We start from the raw sequence: 17,247 nt of genomic DNA on the forward strand, positions 1-17,247 counted from the left end.
GCCTAAAAAGAGACACCAGGAAAAGAACTCGACAAATGCAATCCATGGTGGAGGGTATATAAGATTCGGCCCGGCCGAACTTAACACGCTTTTACTTCAAAGTACAGACTGGGCAAGCCGATTTAAAAGCAAACGGCATTTGGAACTGCGGACATGAACCTTGAGATCTATATTCTCCACTCCAAGAATGCGAATTGACATTTTCTCTACACAAACTGATGATCTGTGCTTTCCCCATCGAATCCTTCTGGGGTTCCTGAATGGTAACAAGTAATGTCGCCCAGCTTCACCAATCCTAGACAATATGAAAAACAAGCCTTCTTCGAAACGGCCTAATCATTGATCTCATAATCCTTAATGTTACCCACTGTCAGCTCAATCAATGGTCTAATCTTGATCTAAGGTAAGCTAATCGCAAAGTAAAACTGTGGTGGGTGTTAGTAAACAGCGACTTTTATTTTAAGACAGCATAATTATATTCATGTCTCGATTCTTTCCTTCCACATTATAGTCAAAATCCTTTGATCAAGGAATAGATCAAAGGACTTTTAACTTTCCGAACCATTTTTGTGTACTGTTGCAATAAGAACAACAATATTCAGTTAAATTTCCTTGGGAAGTTGAGGCTGATAGATTTCGCCGCGGCAAAAAACATGGTAGTTAGTAGCACCACATTTTAACATAAAAATATCCACAAAGGATATATGGCTGTCACCCGATCAAAACAGGAGAAACCAAATTGATCACGTTGTGATAGATGGAAGGCATTCATCCAGCGTGTTAGATGTACGATCGATCCATGGAGCGAATATAGATTCGGATCATTACCTTGTTGCAGCAAAGGTTCACACCCGTACGATCTGACACTGCACGGAAGCTGGGCATTGAAAAGCTGCAGACACAACAAATGGCAGCGGCATACTCCACTCGACTGACCCAACTGCTTGATGAAAGCACTCCTTGTTCCGATGATATAATGGCGCAGTGGCAAACAATTGCCCACTCCATGGAAAATGCCGCGAAATCCGTACTTGGGTACCGGAAGCCTCCACCAAAAAACCCATGGTATGCGGCATATAGAGCAACCCTGCAATCAGTAGCAACGCGCCAGATGATGGAGAGGTATCGGGAGAAAAGAAGAGAGGAGAAACGTCTATTCCGCAGAAAGAAAAAAGAAATGGAAAGACGTGAGTGCAAGCGAATTGAGATGTACAGGTGTCAGAACGAAGTCTTTGGCTTTGGTGCAGGCACATCCTCCTGCAGAGACAAAGAAGGAAATCTGTTAACTGACACAGACAACATGCTGAGGATATGGAAAGAACATTTTACCCAACTGCTAGTGTCCGATGTTGGCGGCAAAGAGGATACCGCAGAACCAATCCCTGATGATGGTATAGAATGTCTACCTCCTAGTCAGAATGAGGTCCAAGTAGCAGTAACCCGACTAAAGAACAACCAGGCAGCAGAAGCCGACGGATTACCCGCTGAACTATTTAAGACCGGAGGCGACACGCTAATAAGGCGTATGCATCAGCTTATCTGCGCAATCTGGCTAGAAGAACGCATACCCGATGATTGGAACCTCAGCATACTATGTCCCGTACACAAGAAAGGAGACAAGACGGAATGTGCCAACTACAGAGGAATAAGTCTCCTCCCCATTGCATACAAGATACTCTCGAGCGTACTGTGTGAAAGATTAAAACATAAAGTCAATGAGATAATTGGGCCCTATCAATGCGGCTTTAGACCAGGTAAATCCACATCGGACCAGATATTCACAATGCGCCAAATCCTGGAAAAGACCCGAGAAGGACAAATCAACACCTACCATCTCTTTGTTGACTACAAAGCCGCCTTCGATATACCTTTACGTTCAAAGGTATTTCAAGCCATGTCTGAGTTTGGTATTCCTGAAAAATTAATAAGACTCTGCAGGATGACACTTGCTGAGACGCGTTCCTCAGTAAGAATAGGAAAGAACCTGTCCGAACCATTTAATACCAAACGAGGTTTCAGACAAGGAGACAGCCTATCGTGTGATCTCTTTAATATCCTGCTTGAGGAGATTATACGAGATGCAGAAGTGAATAGATATGGCACACTAATCACAAGAGAGCACATGCTACTCGCCTATGCCGACGATATCGATATCATAGGTCGGTCACCGGAAGTAGTAACTGCAGCCTTTGAATGAATCGAAAGAGAGTCAGTGAAAATGGGTCTGGCAGTAAATGGAGATAAGACGAAATGGATGGTTTCCACTCCCAAAAAGCCTTGCACAACCGAGCAGATATAGAACATAAAGAGAAAGTTGGGAACCACAACTTTGAGATAGTCAGTAACTTTATCTACCTCGGTACCGCCGTAACCGAAACGAATGACACCAGTTTTGAGATAAAGCGAAGAATAATACTGGCAAACAGGTGCTACTTTAGGCTAAGTAAGCAGTTTAGAAACAAGGCCACCTCTCGACGGACGAAGATTACACTATACTACCTGTGCTGTTATATGGTTCTGGAGTATTTGAGAGAAAGATTCTTCGTAAAATATATGGACCAGTTTGCGTTAGCGGAGAATATAGGCGACGTATGAACCACGAGCTGTATGAACTGCATGGCGACGATAGCATAGTTACACGCATCAAAATACAACGGCTGCGTTGGCTAGGTCATGTTGTCAGAATGGATGAAGAAGCTCGAGCAAAGAAGTCTTTTGAAGGCAAACACGGTGGTACACGCAAACCGGGAAGACAAAAAGCCCGATGGAAAGATCAAGTTGTGGGAGACACCTCGAAACTTGGTGTCAGAGATTTTAGAATGAGCGCAGAAGATCGAGGCGCTTGGAACGCTATTCTACGTTCGGCTAGTGGAAGATATACTCTGTCATAGCCTATTAACATAAAGTAAGTTCCTTGGGAAGTTTATCTTTGAATTTTCCCCTCCCTTTTAAGCCTTTAAAGCGCAAAACACTACTCGAGCGTCTTGTCATAATTCGACTTTGTGTGCTAATTGTCAAATCTGTCTCACTCACCCTAACTCTCCAGTTTTCAAATCGATATCTATGTTATCTCCATACAACTTCTTATATGAATTTTTACAAAGTTATCTTAGGGAAAACAGCATTCCATAGCATGCTATAACCATAACCTAAATATCCTTCGTAAATTCCTTACCAAACTAAGTGTCTTGAACGTTGTCATGTTATTTTCTCTCCAACGCCAACGAATAGCCCTACCAAAAGAGTCGGGCACGATTTGCACCATCATAAAAACAGGAATGCTGGCTTTTTTTGCGTAGACATTTTTAAGCTCATAAATGTTTATGAGCAAATAAAATTCATATAATTCACTTTTTGTTGCTTTTGCGAAAAAAGAAACGAAAGCGAAACAAATAAAAATAACAGCAGCAACAAAATGACAAACTCGCGAAAAAGAAATATGTTTAAGCAGAGCTGACACAAGCAACGAACGAACAATTCTCTACCAGCGTATCAGACACCCACCCATCACAGTGATGGGCCGATGGGTGGGTGTATAAATGTGGATGGGTTGTGGAGGACGAAAAATGAGGAAAAATTCATTTCATGTTGCACGTGCCAAACATTTTTCAAAAATGTCAAAACAGTCAACAAACACTTTGCACCCACTGGGATAAAGATGTTCGTTTAATTTTCGCTTTACTGCTGTAACGATGAAGATGTTACTTTTGAATGTTTGTATTTTTTCGTTTCATTTTTGCGAAAATATTTGACCGAACAAAAGACATAGAAATGGACTTAAATTTTAGCGAAGCCAAATATATACCTTAGGGTGGATCCAAGACCCAAAATAATTAAAGGAGATTTTCCAATTTTTATACCCTCCACCATAAGATGGGGGGTATACTAATTTCGTCATTCTGTTTGTAACTACTCGAAATATTCGTCTGAGACCCCATAAAGTATATATATTCTTGATCGTCGCGACATTTTATGTTGATCTAGCCATGTCCGTCCGTCTGTCCGTCCGTCCGTCCGTCTGTCTGTCGAAAGCACGCTAACTTCCGAAGGAGTAAAGCTAGCCGCTTGAAATTTTGCACAAACACTTTTTATTAGTGTAGGTCGGTTGGTATTGTAAATGGGCCATATCGGTCCATGTTTTGATATAGCTGCCATATAAACCGATCTTGGGTCTTGACTTCTTGAGCCTCTAGAGTGCGCAATTCTTATCCGATTGGAATGAAATTTTGCACGACGTGTTTTGTTATGATATCCAACGACGGTGCCAAGTATGGTTCAAATCGGACCATAACCTCATATAGCTGCCATATAAACCGATCTTGGGTCTTGACTTCTTGAGCCCCTAGAGGGCGCAATTCTTATCCGATCAGAATGAAATTTTGCACGACGTGTTTTGTTATGATATCCAACGACGGTGCCAAGTATGGTTCAAATCGGACCATAACCTCATATAGCTGCCATATAAACCGATCTTGGGTCTTGACTTCTTGAGCCTCTAGAGGGCGCAATTCCTATCCGATTTGGCTGAAATTTTGCATGACGTATTTTATTTTTACTTTCAACAACTGTGTCAAATAAGGTTCAAATCGGTTCATAACCTGATATAGCTGCCATATAAACCGATCTGCGATCTTGACTTCTTGACCCCTAGAGGTCGCAATTATTATCCGATATGCCTGAAATTTTGTACGACGGATCCTTTCATGACCATCAACAAACGTGTTTATTATGTTCTGAATCGGTCTATTGCCCAATACAGATCCCATATAAATCGTTCTCTCTATTTTACTTCGTGAGCCCCAATGGGCGCAATTCTTATACGAATTGGCTGAAATTTTACACAGGTCTCCAACATATAATTTAATTGTGGTCCGAACCGGACCATATCTTGATATCGTTTTAATAGCAGAGCAACTCTTTTCTTATATCCTTTTTAGCCTAAGAAGAGATACCGGGAAAACAACTCGACAAATGCGATCCATGGTGGAGGGTACATAAGATTCGGCCCGGCCGAACTTAGCACGCTTTTACTTGTTTAGATTTAAACATTTTACTTTGGAAACTTTTTTTAAAACCAAAAGGATTTGCATTACCAAGTAGGCACTTAGATCATGTTCACAGAACATATCAGAGATGGAAAAGGTTACATAAATTGATAGATCAATTTCTTTCGAAAACGTTAGTTTCATTACCCTTTTACTTTAAAGAGGGTACTTATATTACGTTTTTTCGTTGAAAAGGATAGTTTTATTGACCCTCTCCTTGGAAAAGGGTATAACATATTTCCTCGGATAAGGGTAGTTTATTAACGTTTTGCCTAGAAAAGGGTAGCTTTTACCCTTTTTCTTGGCTAAATTTAATCAGGGTTAACGATTCTTGGAAAAAAAACTAATTGTACCCTTCTCTCGAAACACGGTAGTTTTTTTATGCCCACCACCGAAGGATGGGGGTATATTCATTTTGTCATTCCGTTTGCAACACATCGAAATATCCATTTCCGACCCTATAAAGTATATATATTCTTGATCAGCGTAAAAATCTAAGACGATCTAGACATGTCCGTCCTTCTATCTGTTGAAATCACGCTACAGTCTTCAAAAATTGAGATATTGAGCTGAAACTTTGCACAGATTCTTCTTTTTATCCATAAGCAGGTTATGTTTGAAGATGGGCTAAATCGGACTATATCTTGATATAGCCCCCATATAGACCGATCCGCCGATTTAGGGTCTTAGACCCATAAAAGCCTCATTTATTATCCGATTTTGCTGAAATTTGGGACAGTGAGTTGTCTTAGGCCCTTCGACATCCCTCGTCAATTTGGCCCAGATCGGTCCAGTTTTGGATATAGCTGCCATATAGACCGATCCTCCGATTTAGGGTCTTAGGCCCATAAAAGCCACATTTATTATTCAATATAGCTGAAATTTGGGAGAGTGAGTTGTGTTAGGCTCTTCGACATCTTTCGCCAATTTGGCCCAGATCGGTCCAGTTTTGGATATAGCTGCCATATAGACCGAACTTCCGATTTAGGGTCTTAAACCCATAAAAGCCAAATTTATTATCTGATTTTGCTGAAATTTGGGACAGTGAGTTGTCTTAAGCCCTTCGACATCCTTCGCCAATTTGGTCCAGATCGGCCCAGATTTGGATATAGCTGCCATATAGACCGATCCTCCGATTTAGGGTCTTAGACCCATAAAAGCCACATTTATTATCCGATTTTGCTGAAATTTGGGACAGTGAGTTGTCTTAGGCCCTTCGACATCCTTCGCCAATTTGGTCCAGATCGGTCCAGTTTTGGATATAGCTGCAATATAGACCGATTTCTTGATATATGGTTTCGGGGCCATAAAACTCGCATTTATTGTCCGATTTCGCCGAAATTTGGGACATTGAGTTGTGTTAGGCTCTTCGACATATATCTGCAACTTGGTCGAAATCGTTCCAGATTTGGATATAGCTGCCATATAGACCGGTCTCTCGATTTAAGGTTTTGAGCCCATAAAAGGCGCATTTAATATCCGAAGCCGCCGAAATTTGGGACAGTGAGTTGTGATAAAACTTCCGATATTATTTTTCAATTTGGCTCAGATCAAATTGGCTATAGCTGCCATATAGACCCTTATCTCGATGAAAACCCTTAGCCCAATAAAAGGCGCTTTTATAATCCAATTTCACTGAAATTTGACACAGTGACGTATGCTAGGCTTTTCGATGTCCGTGTCGTTTTTGGTTCAGAGCGGTTTATTTTTAGATATAGCGACTGAAAAGAGCAAAATTTTGTTTTACACAGTTGAACAATGACTTGTACTTATTAGTATTTGGTCCAAATCGTAACATATTTCTATATAGCTGCTAGGGGTCATAAGGTATACATTTTTCCCCGGATTTGACGAAAGGTGGTTTATATATATACCCAAAGTGGTGGGTATCCAAAGTTCGGCCCGGCCGAACTTAACGCATTTTTACTTGTTTTACCTTTTATTAAGGTAAGGGTAACTTTGTTCCCATTTTCTTAGGAAAAGGATAACTTTATTACCATCTTCTGTGAAAATGGGCTGTTTTATCACCCTTTTCTTCATTTGAAAAGGGTCGTTTTATCACTATTTTCGTTGGAAAAAGCTAGATTTATTACCCTTTTCGTTGGGGAAGGATAATTGTATAACCGATTTACTTTGAAAAGGGTAGTTTAATTAGCCTTTTACATTGAACAGGGTAGTTTTATTACCCGTTTACTTCGAAAAGGGTAGTTTTATTACCCATTCAATTTGAAAATGGTAATTTTATTACCCTTTAACTTTGAAAAGGGTATTTATATTAACACTTTCCTTGGAAAGGAATAATTTTTAACCTTTTGCTTGGAAAGGGGTAATTTTCTACCCTTTTGCTTGGAAAGGGATAACATTTTTACCCTTTTGCTTGGAGAGGGGTACAATTTTTACACTTTTGCTTGGAGAGGGGTATATTTTTATAGCCTATAAATTTGTGCATTTGTTTGCAACACTAAGAAGGACAAGAGCCAGACCCGTTGATAGATATGACGATCGACTCAGAATCACTTTCTGATTCTATTAAGCAATGTCCGTCTACCCGTCTGTGAGTCCATGTATTCTTGTAATCAAAGTGCAGGTCGTTATTGTTGTCCGATCGTCATGAAATTTTGCACTTGTCACTTTTTTGGCCCAAGGATAAATAATTTCTACCTTTTTGCTTGGAAAGGGGTACAATTTTTACCCTTTTGCTTGGAGAGGGGTACAATTTTTACCCTTTTGCTTGGAGAGGGGTACATTTTTATACCCTATAAATTTGTGCATTTGTTTTCAACGCTAAGAAGAAGAAGAGCTAGACCCATTGGTAGGTATGGCGATCGACTCAGAATCACTTTCTGATTCGATTAAGCGATGTCCGTCTACCCGTCTGTGAGTCCATGTATTCTTGTAATCAAAGAGCAGGTCGCATTTGTTGTCCGATTGTCACGAAATTTTTCACATGCCACTTTTTTGGCCCAAGGATAAACGCTATCACTATTTTGAAAAAAAAATTGGTTCAGATTTAGATATAGCTCCCATATATATCTTTCATCCGATATGGACTTTTAAGGCTGTAGAAGCCACAGTTTTAGTCCGATCTTTACAAAATTTGGCATTGGATATTATATTTGAGGTCTACATATGTGTGCAAAATTTCATAAAAATCGGTTCAAACTTATATATAGCTCCCATATATATCTTTCATCCGATATGGACTTTAAAGACTATAGAAGCCACAGTTTTAGTCCGATCTTTATAAAATTTTGCGCAAGGTTTTTTATTTTACGTCCTATAAAATTTGAAAAAAAATCGGTTCAGATTTAGATATAGCTCCCATATATATATCTTTCATCCGATATGGCCATTTAAGACTGTCAAAGACACAATTTTCGTCCGATCTTTACAAAATTTGTCACTGGGAATTATATTTAAGGTCTACATATGTGTGTAAAATTTCATAAAAATCGGTTCGGATTTAGATATAGCTCCCATATATGTCTTTCATCCGATATGGACTTTTGAAGCTGTAGAAGCCACAGTTTTAGTCCGATCTTTAAAAAATTTTGCATAAGGTGTTTTATTTGACGTCTCCATATGTGTGCAAAATTTTACAAAAATCGGTCTAGATTTAGATACAGCTCCCATATATATGTATCGCCCGATTTGCACTTCAATGGTCGCAGTAGCTTCAATTTTCAACCGATCTGCATAAAATTTGGCACGGACTGTTTTGTTAGTGATCTTAACATATCTGGAAAATTTCATGAAAATACATACACTAGGTGGTGTAGAGTATTATATAGTCGGCACCGCCTGACTTTTGCCTTTCCTTATTGGTTACCCTTTTGCATGAAAAGGAGTAATACCCTTTTCTTTAGAAAGAGGTAGTATTTGTACCCATTTCGTTGGAAAAGGGTTGTCTTTTTACCCATTTCTTTGAAAAAGTGTAGTTTTATTACCCCTTTCCCTGAAAAGTGTAGTATTACTACCCTTTTACTTGAAGAATAGTTGTTTTATTAGCTCTTTTGCGAAAAAGCTAGTCTTTTACCCTCTTCCTTGAAACAGGAATAATTTATTACCCTCTTCATTGAAACAGGAAAAATTTATTATCCTTTTCCTTGAAGCAGGGCAGTTTAATTGCCCTTTTCTTAGGAAAAGGGTTGTTTTTAACCTTTTTCCTTGAAAATAGGTAGCTTAATTACCCTTTTGCTTGGAAGAGGACAATTTTTACCCTTTTCTTGGAAAAGGCCAAATTTATAAGCCTTTCTCTTGGAAAATGGCAAATTTCTCTTGGAAAAGGGCACATTCATTACCCTTTTCTTTGAAAAAATTAAGTGTTTTACCCTTTCCGACAAAAACGTAGTTTTATTACCCTTTTCCTCAAAAAAAGGAGTTTTATTACCCTTTTCCTTTTCCACACAACAGGTTCAAAGAACATATTGTCTTGTCATAGGCGGAGTGATGAGGACCACGCCCACTAGGGTACTGGAGGCTATTCTATTGATAGATCTCTGACTCATTGACATACAAATTAAGTATGAGGCAGCCACAGCGACTATGAGACTTCAGCCGATGAGAGAATAGATTGAGGATGGGAGCAACTCACACCATCGCGGTATAATCGAGGCGGCGATAGGAAACCTGGAAGGAAGGGAAGAGATTTCCGATCGGATACCTGACATGAACCTTGAGGTCGAGTGTGAGGCTTTGCTGCCAGCGGCACACTCTTGGATTGACGAAACCCTAGTATTGCCGTCTGAAAGATCATGCTACACGGATGGATCAAAGCTTAAGGACAAAGTGTGCCTGCAGGTCTTCATTGAGACCCAGGGACTGAGATATGTTTTTGGCCGCCTGATCATAATACGGTCCTACAGGCGGAGATTCGGGCGATCACGGAATGCGTGAGGTGTTAACGTGAGGACGTCGAGAACATCTTTACATACTGTAAACAGGCCATAAGAGCAATGACAACCAGGATGTTAAGATCACGAACAGTCTTGGAATGTTAGAAGGAGATTAACGCCCTCTCTGAGGATGGCAAAATTTGCATCGTTTTGGTGCCTGGCTATAACGGAAAGGGCAGACGATTTGTCGGTGAAGGCCAGAGGACTGCCGTCAATATGAAACATGTGGAACAGGGAGACTGAAGGGAAGTAAAAAGGAGGTCAGCTATTGGTATCACAACGGGACACATAGGACTACGATGGAGTAAAGCTAAGTGCTTGAGATTTAGCATAAATACTTCTAATTAGTGTAGGTAGGTTAGAATTATATATGTGCCAAATCGGTTCATGTTTCGATATAGCTGCCATATAAACCAATCTCCCGAATAGATTTCTTGAGCTTCTAGAGGGCGTAGTTTATAACCGATTAAGCTGATATTTTACACTTGGCGTTTTGTTATGACTTCCAACAACTGTGCTAAGTTTGATCCAAATGGGTTCATAACCTGATATAGCTGCCATATAAACCCCTTTCGGATCTTGACTTCATGAGCCTCTAGAGTGCTCAATGATATGCACTTTAAAGCCAAAATTTTGTTTCGATCTTTACAAAATTTCATATGCTTATTAGGCTGACTGGGTAGTGCAAGGTATTACATGCGGCCTTTTGGACTTTAAGTCGTTTTATGTGAATACCTTTTTAATTCAGTTCATACTCCAATTTTAAGTCTTTAAACTACAAAAAGTGGTGAAATAAACCAATTTACTCAATTTCATTGCAATTTGTCAAATAAACCATAAAATAGAATGGTTACAAATGGAATTCGATGCAATAAATTGCAGTATAGTGCAATAAATTCCTATTGAAATCATTGTTGACAGATTGTCGATAATGTTTAGCTTTTTTTTATTTGCCGTATCCGTTTCCAACTTTTTGGCATATCAAGTTTTTCATTTGTTATTCCACAAAAATTGGATTTTTTACTAACCACTAAGATGATATGTGCTGTATTTGCATACCATCAAATAGATCAAATTTTAGTTGCAGCACTAGAAAAATTTATGGTATTTGAGAATTGTGTAAATAAGTTTGAATGTTAGCGTTTCATTTATGTGAGGAAGAATGTTGGACAATATGAAATTTTTAAATTAAAAAAAAAAAAATTAGAAAATGTCTAACAATACAAAAGAAACAAGTAAAAAGGCATTAAGTTCGGCCGGGCCGAACCCCCTTTCATCACAATCCGGTGAAAATTGGATAACTTATGCACCCAAATTCGGCACGGACATTGCGTGGTCCAATAAATATAAGTCACTGTTAAATGTTGTATAACAAAATATTGGTCTTCTTGGCAGATATAGCCAAATATAAACCGATCTGAACCGTATAGGACACGGATGTCGAAGAGCATATCATAAGTCACTGCGTCAAATGTCAAAGAAATCGGATAATAATGCGCTTTTTATGGGGCAAGATTTTAAATCAAGGGATCATTCTATATTGCACCTATAACCAAATCTGGACCAAATATTAAACCAGGATATAATAATTATCCTATTTTATTATAACTCCACTACTAAAGGGTGATTTTTTTGAGGTTAGGATTTTCATGCATTAGTATTAGACATGGTGTCAAAGAGAAAGATGCTCAGTATGCTTTGACATTTCATCATGAATAGACTTACAAACGAGCAACGCTTGCAAATCATTGAATTTTATTACCAAAATCAGTGTTCGGTTCGAAATGTGTTCATTCACCGTAACGTTGCGTCCAACAGCATCTTTGAAAAAATACGGTCCAATGATTCCACCAGCGTACAAACCACACCAAACAGTGCATTTTTCGGGATGCATGGGCAGTTCTTGAACGGCTTCTGGTTGCTCTTCACTCCAAATGCGGCAATTTTGCTTATTTACGTAGCCATTCAACCAGAAATGAGCCTCATCGCTGAACAAAATTTGTCAAAATTTGAACACATTTCGAACCGAACACTGATTTTGGTAATAAAATTCAATGATTTGCAAGCGTTGCTCGTTAGTAAGTTTATTCATGATGAAATGTCAAAGCATACTGAGCATCTTTCTCTTTGACACCATGTCTGAAATCCCACGTGATCTGTCAAATACTAATGCATGAAAATCCTATCCTCAAAAAAATCACCCTTTATATCCGTAGTTATATCTTAATAGGGGCTGGCTCGAACATATTTTATTCAGGTCCCGAGAACTCATATACAAGTAGCATTTTCAGACAATAAATCAGCTTTTAATGGGATTAAGACACTATATTGGAAGATGGGTCTATATGACAGCTTTATCTACATAGTATAATCTGACTTATATTTGGGTCGGATGTCTGGAGGCTTAAAACAACTCACCATTTCAAATTTCAACGAAATCGGGTAAAAAATAATGCTTTTATGAGCTTCAGACCCTTAATTGGCATATCGGTCTATATGACAGCTATATCTAAATATATCCCGATCTGAGTCGTATTTAGAGCTGATGTCGATAGGCTTAAAACAACACATTGATTAAAATTTCAGCGAAATCGGATAACAAATAAAGCTTTTATGGGCATCAGAGCCTTTTTCGGCAGATCGATCTATATGATAGCTATATCTGAATATAGTCCGATCGGAACCGTATTCAGGTGCAATATCGAGAGTGTCAAAATAATTCATTGTTTAAAATTTCAGCTAAATCGGATAAAAAATAAAGCTTTTATGGCCTTCAGACCCTTTATCGGGAGATCGGTCTATATGGTAGCTATATCTAAAAATAGTCCGATCTGAACCTTATTCATGTCAGTTGTGGGGAAGCCTTAAACTATTCACTATTTAAAATTCCAGTGAAATCGGGTAATAAACAAAGATTTTATGGGCTTCAGACCCTTTATCGGGAGATCGGTCTATATGACAGCTATATCTAATTATACTCCGATCTGAACCATATTTGGAACAGATGTCACTGTTTCAAATTTCAGCGAAATCGGATAAAAAATAAAGCTTTTATGGGCTTCTGACCCTTTATCGGCAGATTAGTCTATATGGCAGCTATATCCAAGTATAGTCTGATCTAAACCATATTTGGGTCGTATATCGGGAGGCTTAAAATATCTCGCTATTTCAAATTTCAGTGAAATCGGATAAAAAATAAAGCTTTTATGGGCTTCAGACCCATTATCGGGAGATCGGCCTATATGGCAGCTATATGTAAATGTAGTCCGATCTGAGCCATATTTAGGCCGAATATTGAGAAACCTAAAACTACTCTCTGTTTCAAATTTCAGTGAAATCAGGTAATAAATAAAGCTTTTATGGGCTTTAGACCCTATATCTGCAGATCGGTCTATATGGCAGCTATATCCAAATATAGTCCTATCTGAACCATATTTAGGTCCGATGACGAAAAGTCTAAAGGCACTCACTGTATCAAATTTTAGCGACATCGTGTAATAAGCTTTTATGGGCTTTAGATCCCTTAAATGGCAGCTATATCCAAATATAGTCCGATCGGAACCAAATTTTAGTCAGATGTCGGGAGGCTTACAGCAACGCACCGCTTCAAATTTCAGCGAAATCGGATAAATAATAAAGAATTTATGGGCTTTAGGCCCTTTATCATCAGATCATCTATATAACATCTATATCCAAAGATGGTCCGATTTGGACCGTTCAAGAACTTAACCAGAGTGCATCGAAAAGACGTATCTGTGCCAAATTTACGCTTAATACCTCAATCTGTTGCAATCACTCTGCAGCCTTAAAAAATTGAGACATTGAGCTGAAATTTGGCCCATCTGTGCCAAATTTCAGCTTTTTGATGCACGCTGGTAAAGTTTTTGGACGGGCCAAATCGGATAATATTTGGATATTTTAGTTATATATATATATATATATATATATATATATATATATATATATCTATATATATATATATATATATATATATATATATATATATATATATATTGATCTATGCCGCTTGTAAGGGCCTAGGACATTTAATCGGCATATTGGTCTATATGCCGGCTGTACCGTTCTGAACCATATTCGACACGGATATCGAAAAGCCTAACATAAATCACTACACAATATCCGAAAATTTGGAGAAAATCGCTTCTGCCGTTTTTCAGGCCATACGGAACAAACAAACCGAGTTCCATACATCCGTGATTGGCTAATGTGCCCATTTTGAGCGTTTTTATGGGAATGGGATAACTTCGTATACTTCGACATCAATTTGTATGCCAGATTCGTTTTCTACTCCCGCATACGCATACTTTTCATTTGATACCCATATTGTCCTTATCGGTCCACTTTTGATTTTGGATGGTGTTTTTAGGGTAACGGGGGAGGGTCCGCCCCCTTCCGTTATCAATAAATTATAAAGCCTATTCCTACATCGTGACCATATTTGTAATCTACTCCCGAATACCGTTCATTTGAGTCCCATATTGTCATGATCGTCAAATAACCGTATTTTAAGGAGTTTGGGGCGGCCTCCCATGGACTTGGACCCAACTTTTTTATGAAATTCTTACTCTACTCTTGAATACCTTTCATTTGAATCCCATATTGTCCCGATCGGTCCACTTTTATTTTTGGGTTGTACTTTTGGAAAGGGGTAGGGCCCGCCCCCCTCCCGATATCAAAAAATTATATAGCCTATGGAAATTTCAAAATATTGGTTCAGCCGTTTTTTGAGTCTATACGGAAGAAACAAACAAACCGAGAAACAAACAAACATACAAACAAACATATAAACACAATTTGATTTTTATATATAAGATAGGGTCAGATGTGTTGCAAACGAAATGACCAAATGAATATACCCCCTTCCCTTGGTGGTGGGTATAAAAATTAGAAGGGCTCGGGCCTGAGCCATAATATCCCGTTAAAACATATTTTATTGAAATTTTCCCTCTTTAAAATGTTTTATTGAAATTTTTCCTTTAAAAAAATTATTTCGGGAGCCTACGTCCCTGGCTTCCATGTAAACCCATCGCTCGCCTTCAATTTAATGTATTAAAATATCATCATTTTACCTTCGCTTGGTTTTGCTATAATATAATCATCAAACCCATGTACCTTTGGGGATTATAATTCACCACTTATATTTTATAAATGAATTAAAATTTCCATATCACCCTCCACCCCCCCTTCATCACACTCATAAATGGCGGCAACAACATAATTATATCCAAAGATTAGAAAAACGTGTACTTTTGCAATACAATATACTCAATTTAATATTGACTATAATTTGCCCCATCGCAAATATCTCCAATGCCAATTTGTATACCCACGCAATCACATTTTAATTATTCAAAAGTTGAAAAAAACAACAACAACAACAACGATAAAATGTACCAAAAAAAAATAAACCAATTTAATTATAATATAATTATATTCTAATTATTCATTAATTCATGATGAGATAAGATCACAAACAGGAACCCAATACACTCACATAAAACACACATAAATAGATGTGACTAATGACTGGGAAGGGAGTTTGGTGGGTGGGAAGAGGTAACCTCTGGAGCCCAGAACCTGCCGCGGCATACGCAGACTAGGTACTATATAAAGTCATTATTTTTTAATTACCTTTTAACATTTTATTGATACGCTTGGCCCGGCCTCTGTACAATCTGTCCAGAAAGAGGGTGAGTTGTGTTGGTGGTGGTGGTGGTGGTGATGATGGTAGGTCGATGATGGCGTTAAGGTGCTTCAATTTTATATGCCTTGCTGCTCAGGTTTCTCAGCTGTGCCAGCGTGTGTATGTTTCTGGGAGTGTTTTGCTATTGACGATCTTGCGGTATTAAAGTTGTGGCCGTAGACTGTGTGATGAGCCACACATGCTGTTTGTATGGCCAAATGCAATGAGAGCTTCTATTGCCTTAACGTATGCATAACGAGGCACGCGTTAGCATTTAAACTCTCAACAGCCCATGGACGGACCACTTGGCGAGTTCGAGGAACAATTTTGCATACAATGTAAGAAATTAATAAGGCAGCCTACTGCAGTTGCTGCTGCTGCATCAGCTGCAAATGCAGCTTGAACTTTTGTTACCGTTAGTAGATGAGTAGGAGTTGGTGTAAACATTAAAACACCCAGAGAGACAAACAAATGAGGGAGTGATCTCACTCACTCACACACACTCTCTCTCTCTCTCTCTCTCCCACGTGAGTATAATTGCAACTCAATCAAGTGTTGATGTCTTGCTGTACATTAGAGAGGGATATTTAAATATATTTTCGCAATATTTCGATTGATTATCTATCGATTTTTGTTGTTGCTGTTGTTGTTGTTTTTGTTTTCTTGCTTTTAAAGGGGGTTTAGTTGTTTGTGATCTTAATTGATTTTGTCTGACAATAGCTGTTTTTATTGTTTGGCTTTTATTGCTATTTATTTGGCTATTACGAATTGACGGGGGCGGTGTTTAGACATTTATTAGCTGAAGATTTGTTTGGGCCATTAACACTAGGCACTGCTCCTGCTGTTGTTAGTGCCTCTCGTTTTGCTGATGTTCACTGTGTGGTGCTTGTGTTAATTTCTCTTTAACTGTTTTCACCTTCGCACTCAGGTGAAATGAATTTACACGACGGTTCTTGTTTTTTTTCTATTGGCTACTTTTGGTTTCCTCAATGACTCTTTTGTTTTTAGGCTTTCTTTTTACTAGTTCGTGTTTTTGAGGCAATTTGTTTGGATTTTTTATGGCCTTTTTTCTCTAATGGTTATTGAGTGACTGGTTTTTGTTGCTGCTTGCTGTTTAATCTGAAAGTGAAGAAGGCAAGGCATATTTAAGTAACAAGGAATTGAATTGAACTTTTGCGATACATGATAGACATTTTTAAAGAGGTTTGATATAAATTTTGTGGATTGTAAATAACGCGAGCTGTTAAGTATTGCTGCTGAACTTCCTGAGACAAGGGGCGCCCCGGTAGTCGAGTTGATAGCGTGTTGGGATTACCAGTGCAGGGGTTGTGGGTTCGATTCCCGCCAGAAGCCTTGATCTGTCGCTACTGTGGTATCACAATGGACTCAAAATTGTCTAAGTGAGTCTGTAAAGGACTGTCATTCTTACCTAACCTTCCTGAGACAATGTAGTCAAGGTGTTTCAACTAGAACTTTGAATTTCGAAAACTTTATTCAGTATTATTCGGCAGACGAAGATTACACTATACAAGACACTGATACTACCTGTGCTGTTATATGGTTCTGAAGCATGGGTGCTTGTGAAAGCAGATGAGGTAGTGCT

General features: G+C 38.6%; 1 protein-coding gene across 1 annotated transcript in view; it reads right to left on the reverse strand.

Moving 5' to 3' along the window:
* LOC106092459 (homeobox protein 5) overlaps nt 1-15,676 on the reverse strand; it is a 159,160-nt gene extending 143,484 nt beyond the window's left edge. Inside the window, exon 1 of the mRNA XM_059361889.1 lies at nt 15,593-15,676. The gene's annotated coding sequence lies outside the window, so the exon portion shown is untranslated. The remainder of the gene's footprint in view (nt 1-15,592) is intronic.
* Between the last annotated feature and the right edge of the window lie 1,571 nt (nt 15,677-17,247).

Source organism: Stomoxys calcitrans, chromosome 2 (assembly GCF_963082655.1).
Source record: "Stomoxys calcitrans chromosome 2, idStoCalc2.1, whole genome shotgun sequence".
In the NCBI taxonomy this organism is placed as follows: Eukaryota; Metazoa; Arthropoda; class Insecta; order Diptera; family Muscidae; genus Stomoxys; species Stomoxys calcitrans.